Source organism: Alligator sinensis, unplaced genomic scaffold (genome assembly GCF_000455745.1).
Source record: "Alligator sinensis unplaced genomic scaffold, ASM45574v1 scaffold71_1, whole genome shotgun sequence".
NCBI classification, from domain to species: Eukaryota; Metazoa; Chordata; order Crocodylia; family Alligatoridae; genus Alligator; species Alligator sinensis.
The window spans coordinates 3,117,973-3,124,902 of NW_005841834.1; the positions used below are offsets into that span (position 1 = coordinate 3,117,973).

The following is a 6,930-nucleotide window of genomic DNA, read 5'->3' on the forward strand; positions in this document are numbered from 1 at the left end:
TCCACACTAGACTTTCCTGGTCCTTACGTCCTGGGAGATAAGTAACAAAATACTGGGACTGTAGGTGATGTCTGGATAGTTTTCCAGCAAGGTAGAGGCTATCATTCCAGCCTTTTTCTCTATTTTGTGCTCTTTTGAAGTCCCTGGCAAAATATTGCCCTTTAAGACAATTCCATGGACACTCATGTGAGTCCAGTGGGACCACAGTTATGCACAAGAGATCAGTAGGCATTTGCAAGACAGGATTGTAAGTACAGTTAATAAAAATAGTACAGTTTAATAAATAGAACGCATGTTCCTAAATCACTGAGGACCAGATTTTTAAAGGCCTTTAGTGATGTGGAAAGGCACCTAGAAGGATTTTCACAAGTTCCTTGGCACCAACAACTATTGAAAGCCCTAAAGCCCTCAGCACCTTTCAGAAATGTACCCCAGGTTAAAAAAACTAAAAGTAAAAAATAGGGTCAATACAAAAGAGAATATTATCTTGTAATACATTGTGAAAAAAATGATATGGAGAGGAAAATATTGTGAACATATGGGTAACCCCAGATGTGGAAGTAGCCAGCAAGCCAAAGCATTTATTTCTTCTCACCTTGCTAGAGAAGATTTCTATGTTCCTCCTAAAGCTGTAATATAATTCCCAAAAACAAAAATGCAGTAGGTAAAAGCACAAGTGAAGCTGCTTTGACAGACTCATGAGTATACAGATATAAGGGAAGAGATTGCAGTAGCAAGTATTTTAATATCCACACATCTTTATATACTATTGTATTTCACAGGCTATATTGAACATTAAACTTCTGATGTCTTATTATCACGACAAGACAGGAATTGAAAATAGTACAGAACTGCAGGTAATCCATTTTCATGACAAGTTTGCAGTGTGAATGAGGAATAGCAAACATAAGCCGTTCTCATTACTGTCTCAAGACTGTAATCTCATTGTCCTCCATATATGTCATACCTGGGGCAATCAGCTCACTTATTTTTGGGGGGAAAGGATCGTATTTCATATTTCTAGGTGTTCTTGAGCAGACCAGTTATCTGTTCCAGCCGCTTCCAAAAATTATTGTAAATTATTCTTACTCAAACAGTTCAAGAAATGCTTGTCAACAGTGAATAGCAGTTATGAATATTTATGAAACATCTAAATACTTCAGAAAAATTAAAGCTCTCTGTAAATTTAGATTATTTAGATTACATTTGATGTGCATGCAAATAAGCATATCGTAGGGCTGTTATAGAGCATGTTTTTTTAATGAATTGCAGAATATACATACAATTAGAGCTCTTGGGTACTTCAAGACCTAAATCTAATTTGCTGATGGGGCAATATGAGGTCAAGTAAAGTCTTTAAAGCAAAGAATTCAAGTAACCTAAGATCAGAGACTTACACATTTTTATGTAGTCTTATACATTACATATCCATGGATGTACTGAGTCTGATGAAAAAGAACATCACCCTTTTTAAAAATGACATAGGTGACTCAACTAATGGTGAATCTACTGAGAAAATCATTATAAGTTGATATATACCATATTTCACAGTGTATAAGTCAAGGTTTGAACCCCCCTAAATTACCCTTAAATTTCCACTTTGACTTATACACGGTTTCTGGACTTCGGGAAAGTTGAATCAGACCTCTGGGAGCTTGGGCAGCACCTGCCCAGCTAGTAGCCCACCTGGCTGGGCTTGGGGGGTGCAGCTACTGTGGAGGGAAAGACTGTCTCACTCCCTGCCCCCCCCAGCTCAGGGGCTGCCCGGCCCACAAGCAGCTCGCCCCCGGCCATGGGATCAGGGCAGACAGGTTCTGGCAAAAGCAGGATCAGGCCCCTCCCTGCTTCTGCCATCAGCAGGATCCTATAGCTAGCAGGATACCTAGCACTGCCCAGGAAGCAGCTGCCTCACCCCATTAGCAGTGTGACGGGAGGCTAGGGGTGTTGGGCAGGACTGGCCTCCTCCCTCCACTCCTGCCTGATACCCCGTGCTGCCCATGGGGTGAAGTTGACTACTTCCATGGCTGGGGGTTGAGCTGCCAGTGCTGGGGGCAGTCCTTCCCTCCATGGTGGCGGCATTCCCTGGGCCTGGCCAGCGGGGCTGCCAGCAGGCTGGGTGCTGCTCAAGCTCCCAGGGGCCCGATCCAACTTCCCTGGACCCTGCGAGCACAACAAGAACCCGATCCTTTCTGTCGCTTTGATGAAGATCAAAATAAAGATCGACTTATACATTGGATATATGAAAAACCAAACTTTTTTGATAATAAAACTGGGGTTGGCTTATACACTGTGCTGATTTATAAACCATAAAATATGGTAAATTGTGAACACATACCCTGTTACATTTTGGGAATTTGCAGCATGTCTTGAATGCCTTCTTGTGTTTTCCAGTATTGCTTTGGTATGCATTGGACAGCCAATATTATTCTGTATCCATTTATGCCACTATAGATCTTTATGGTTTTGTTTATGGTTTTGTCATGGAAAAAAGTTTGAGCAGAGCTGCTGAATCTCTCCTGTTGTTGTGATCTGGGGCAAAAAGAATTGCTACTCCCAGACATGGGCAGAAGGAGTTAGGCTCCAAGATATTCTCTCCCTGTAGTGGAGAAATCAACTCCTCTATAGCAAAGACATCTGATAGAGTGGCAAAGCCAACCAAAGGAATGCTGGCTACCTCAAGCAGACCAGAACTTTCTAGAGCAGTGGTTTCCAAACTTTTTAAATTTGCGGACCCCTAAAAAATTTCGAATGGAGGTGTCAACCACTTTGGAAATTTTGAATGGTTTTTAGACTCCTTTGAATTGTAAATGTGGATAATTACAACCTTTTGATTGATCATAGTTGTGTTTTGAGGACCCCTTAGACATAGTCGGCAGACCCCCATGGTCCATGGACTACAGGTTAAAAACCACTGTTCAAGAGAGTGCTGGTGGGGGCACGGGGAGGAGGAGCTGGTTGGAAGGTGTTGGGCAGTTACCTGTGGGCTAGGAAGGGTCAGAAAACCCCAGCAGTCAGGGCTGGCAGAATTCCGCAGGAAGGCTGATTTCTGGGGATGCTGCCAAGACTCTCAGGAAGGCTAAGGTATAGCTGGATGACAGGGTTAGGAACCCGACTTGTTTTCCTGTCTCCAAATATATAGTCCATTTTGTTTGTGTAGACCTTTTATCCTATATAATAAATTATCAAGAAAAAATTCTTTATGGTAAGGGTTGCCAAAATATGGAATGAGCTTCCAAGGGAAGTGGTGCTTTCCCTGACCTTGGAGGCATTTCAAAGGAGATTAGACAAGCACCTGGCTGGGGTTACTTGACCCCAGCGCTCTTTCCTGCCCAGAGCACGGAATCAGACTTGATGATCTAATAGGTCTCTTCCAACCTATGTGACCTTGGTTGGAGTACTGCAGCCAGTTCTGGGAGCTGCACTTCAGGAGGGATGTGGCCAACATGGAGAGGGTCCAGAGGAGGGCCACTCGTATGGTCAGGAGGCAGCAGGGCAGGCCCTATAAGAGGAGGCTACAGGACCTGAACCTGTTCAGCCTCCACAAGAGAAGGCTGAGAGGGGATCTGGTGGCCATCTATAAACTTACCAAGGGGGACCAGCAGGCAATGGGAGACTCCCTGTTCCCCTGAGCACTACCAGGAGTAACTAGGAACAATGACCATAAGTTGACTGAGAGTAGATTCAGGCTGGACATTAGGAAGCACTACTTCACAGTCAGGGCGGCTAGGATCTGGAACCAACTTCCAAGCGAAATGGTCCTTGCTCCTACCCTGGGGGTATTCAAAAGGAGGATGGATAATCACCTAGCCGGGGTCGTTTGACCCCAGCATTCTTTCCTGCCCATGGCAGGGGGTCGGACTTGATGATCTGCTCAGGTCCCTTCTGACCCTACCAACTATGAAACGATGACCCTGGAAATCTATGAAAACCTTACTGATTGTCTGCAGAAGAAGTGATTTTTAGTTGATTGATATTCCATGCTAGCCCTCTCCATGGAGAAAGGGACCAAAAAATGTCTCTCCTAACCCAATGGTGTAGGCCACCTGTGGCTGGCAGAGATTTCTTCACTGAAGCTGCAGGGTCTAGTATAAGGGCAGGAGGGTTTCTGGGGTAGGGAGCCATCCCAGGGCAACTTCAGTCTGTTTCTTGGGGCAAGTAGCAACATAACAGGGAGAAATTCAGAGCTCTGGGGTCCTCCATAGTCAGGTTTGTCACATATTTATACAAATCATTCTTGGGACTATCTTTGTTCTTGTGATAACCTGACAGTAAAATCATTTCAGGATTTCAGAAACATAAAGAAGAAAACTCTAAATTACTGGCCCCTGTTTGCGATTACTCTTTTGCTCGATAATTATGAAGTAAACATCCTTAAAAATCCCTTATTTTCTTCTATTTGTGTTTGCTTTTTACTCAGGTTTGTACATTGTCTCCATCTGTAATGATAAACTATTGAGTGCATAAATTCCTCCAGATGATTGTACTGCACAGTGGCAACTTTCTGGCAGGTTTGCTTTTTCTTTTTGATTATGGGATCTTTCACTTCAGAAAACAAAACACTGAAATGTAATTTTCCTTGATTTCCTGTGTGTTTTACCTAACAAGTCTCTAGGTAAAGTCTGGAAAATTCTCTTTAGGAAAACATTAAGGAATCTAGGTCAAAAGCCCTTAAAAAGCGTATGGAATTTTCCATAAACAATACCACAGAGGTTTGCAGTTCAATTTACCAGCTGAAAAGTGAGCTCTGAGGTCATATATAGATTGCAATTACACCAAAATACTGTACACTAACATAATAATTTTACAACCAATAATTATGCTGAAAAATGCTTAGTTGGCTAAAGTCTAAAAGATGTTATTGATAAAAGTTCATGATTTCACATTAGGATTGGTTTCAGATAGTGAAAGTCAACAAAATACTCTTGTCCCCCTATTTTACAGGTAGCCATTTACAACAGAGAATATCTTAATACCTCCAACAAAGATTATCTCGATAATTCATGGAAACAATTGGGTTTATCATTTATTCATTGATCTGGACTATACCATGAAAATATCTGTCATCCAAGATTCATTCACAGCTCTTTTGAATAGAAGCTGTTACATGTTTAGAATTTCAATCTCATGCTTTTCTTTTTAATAATTTATTGTTTCTTTTAGGGGCTCCAGCCAACATCAGGTTCCCATTACACTAGATGCTGTGCAATCACATAATGAGAGAGAATCCCAGCTTCTAAGAGCCTATAATTTCAGCAGACAGAGGAGGGAAATAGTACTATCCTAATTTTACAGATGTGGAACTGAGGCACAGAGAAAGCAGATGACTCCCCCAAGACCACAAAAGAAGTCTGTGGCAGAGCAAAGTACTTTACCCAGAGCTGTAGAGTCCCAGTCAAGAGTCCTAACCACAGTTTCTCCTATCTTTATTCCCTTTTTGGAACCTGTACATGCACTCAGAGCTTTGTGATTTAAAAGGCTATTTTAAGTTAATAATTTAAATTATTATCTCATTTAATATGCTTCAAGATACTGATAAAAAGAGTTGACATTCTCTCATAAATGTATAAACAGATTTATTAAAAGGTATGTATTTCTGTAGTTTGTCTATTTTTTTTTTTTAAAGAAAAGTTTTGTAGAGAACCTCCACATAATTACAGTTCTCTTAGTAAAGACATTACACTTAAAACGCGATTAGCCTGTTAATTGTGCCATAAATAGTAACCTTGCCACACATTCAGGGAATTAATGGCATGGCAAAATGGGAAGCCAGCCACAAGTGTATTTCACCAAATATATGTAATGTGTTTGTGGCTGGTTTCCACTAAGCCTTAAATAGAATGTGTGGTGGGATAGCCTCATGATGCAGCCTGATGTCAGCTGTATGGTGTGGGTCAGTTGATAGCTCTCCCATGTCAGCAGGCTAACTGTTGTGCATGTGCTTGGGACTGTCCCTGGCTGTTTTCAAGGTGCCAATTCAAACGGAGTTTACTGCACAGCAGCGTGGTTCTTACTTAGCCCCACAGTACCCACAAGGGCTGAGGAGCAAGGCAAGTTCTTGTGCTGGGTCATAGTGAGTCCCCCAAAACCTGGCAGTTGACTGCCTTGCCCATAGCTCCCTGGGAGCAAGGTGTTATGTTTGTTCAAGGCATTCGCAAATAAATTACTCCAGCCAAAATGTGGGGAAGAGTGCTTCCAGACTGGCAGCTACAGAATATATTGTAAATGCAAAGCAAAACTATACATGCATTGTAGAGAAATGGTTAGTTGGGTATGAAGCTGGGTGTGGACTAGGACCTAGAGAGTCCTAATGAACGGATCTGTGTCATCTTGGTGAGAAGTGGGCAGTGGTGTCCACAGGGGTTGGTGCTCAGTCCTGTACTTTTCAATATCTTCATCAATCGATGAGAGGGTGAAGAGCTTGCTGGCCAAGTTCGCAGATGACACCAAGTTATGGAGAAATGTGGTCACGCTTGAAGATAGGCTACAGATACAGGCAAATCTAGACAGGCTAGCAAGTTGGGCGAGGCAGAACTAGATGAAGTTCAATGTTGAGAAATGTAAAGTGCTCCAGCTGGGGACAAACAATCCCCTGCATACCTACAGGCTTGGAAATGCCAACCTGACCAGCACTGTGAATGAAAGGAACCTGGAGGTAATAACAGACCACAGTATGAATATGAGCTGGAAGTGCAATTCTGCTGCTAGCGGGACAAATAATACCCTGGCATGCATCAATCAGTGCATCGCCAGCAAGACCAAGAAGGTGATTCTTCCACTGTACTCAACAATGGTGAGACCTCAACTGGAGTACTGAGTCCAGTTCTGGGCCCTGCACTTTAATAAGGATGTGGTACAACTTGAGAGAGTCTAGAGAAGGGCCACCTGAATTATTAGAGGCTTGCACAGCAAGCCATATGAGGAAAGACTGAG

The 6,930-nt window shown here is 42.5% G+C and overlaps 1 long non-coding RNA gene across 4 annotated transcripts in view; it reads left to right on the forward strand.

Annotated features, from left to right (window-relative positions):
• LOC112549752 overlaps positions 1-5,577 on the forward strand; it is a 30,455-nt gene extending 24,878 nt beyond the window's left edge. For all 4 annotated transcript variants that reach the window (XR_003093260.1, XR_003093264.1, XR_003093261.1 and 1 more), the window contains 3 exons: positions 783-857; positions 4,418-4,508; positions 5,161-5,577. This is a non-coding gene — a long non-coding RNA (uncharacterized LOC112549752). The remainder of the gene's footprint in view (positions 1-782; positions 858-4,417; positions 4,509-5,160) is intronic.
• Positions 5,578-6,930: the final 1,353 nt, after the last annotated feature.